Source organism: Orycteropus afer, unplaced genomic scaffold (assembly GCF_000298275.1).
Source record: "Orycteropus afer afer isolate SDZICR_OR568_19922 unplaced genomic scaffold, OryAfe1.0 scaffold00600, whole genome shotgun sequence".
In the NCBI taxonomy this organism is placed as follows: domain Eukaryota; kingdom Metazoa; phylum Chordata; class Mammalia; order Tubulidentata; family Orycteropodidae; genus Orycteropus; species Orycteropus afer.
Window position 1 is genome coordinate 3814 of NW_006922187.1, and position 1599 is coordinate 5412.

Sequence of the window (1599 nt, forward strand, 5' to 3'; positions counted from 1 at the left end):
GCCTGCTACTCTGTGCTACGCCTGTGCTTACGTTGCTCCCAGAGACCCAGCCCCTCTCGGGAGGGTAACAAGGGAAAGTGTTCAGTGCAGATCAGTGAGTAAGCACAAGCCCGCCCGTGCTTACCTTGTTCTTGGAGACCCGGTCCCTCTCGGGAGGGTAACAAGGGAAAGTGTTCAGTGCAGATCAGTGAGTAAGCACCAGCCCACCCTCAAGTGGTGGTAGGACCTAAGAATTAACCTAAGAATCGGCCCTGCTAGCCAGGGACTGTACGGAGGACTGCTCTGGTGGCTGGGGAATAAAAGGGGAAGCAGCGATGAGGAAGCCGGGCTGAGCTGTGGACTTTTGTCTGTCTGGAGGGTGCAGCCATTTTGAATGTTTACAAGCAGCTTGACCATTTTGGATATTTGAAGTGACAGTGTTCTCCCAGATTCCAGAGACTTAAGAACAGGCTCCACTTACTGGGAACCCAAAGAACATTTTGGACTTGGGTGACTGGAAAGGTGCAACATTCCCCTTGTTACTCATATTCCACACCCTCTTGGTGAATGGAAGTGCATCCATCCCTCACTCCCACCCACCTTCTGGGCCAGGAGGAATTACAGAACTTCTAAATGGTGAAGAAGTCAAGAGAGTTGCAAGATAGAATGGACTGCTCTAATCTCAGGGGGAATATTATAAATCACAGGGTAACCTCAAAGAAAAATGATAAACCTTCACATTACAATAAAAAAGAGGATGAGCACAAATATTCAGCAAATACTAAAACAACAGCAACAAAGGAAATGATAATACGATTCATAAACATAATGAGCTTAGCACAGAAAATAATATGGAACAAAGAAACCAGGGACACCATGAAAAAGCACATAACAAAATGACAGCAACTAATTCATACTTGTCAATAATTACACTGAATTTTAATAGTTTAAATGCACCACTCAAGAGTTGCAGATTGGATAAGAAAACAAAACCCATCAATATGCTGTCTACAAGATACACACCTTAGAGACAAAGACAAAAATAGACTAAAAGAATAGGTTGAAACTTACATCTCTATAAACTATAGATTAGATTGTTTCTTCTAATCTATAGTTTATAGCATTTTTTCTTTTCAGTGCTCCAGTTTATTGCAATAATTGCAAGTACTGGGTATAATGCTTCCAAAGGCTTGGATTTACTTTATTGGTTAGGAGACTGTAATTTTGTAATTCTGAGTGAGGAAGCATTGTCAGAAGAATGGGAAGGCAGAGGAGGATAGAGAGAAATGGCTGCTAGAGGGGCAGAGGAAATAGCTGCAGAGTTCTGATATTATAATTCCTTATTTTTTTCAATTAATTTAGTAACAATATCTTTTAAGAAAGCACTTTTACTTTAATTGTATCTTTTAGAAGCTTTAAAACACCAACTATGCCTTTCTTTTTTAATGTGCTATGCAGAAAACTTAACTTGGATAATTAAAAAAAAAAAAAAAAAAACCCTAAACCAGCACATATATTTCAAATTATCTTTAGTAAAAGTATGCTGTTGTTGTTGTTATGTGCCATTGAGTCAAACTTGACTCATAGCAACTGCTCCTTGGGGTTTCCAAGGCAGTATCA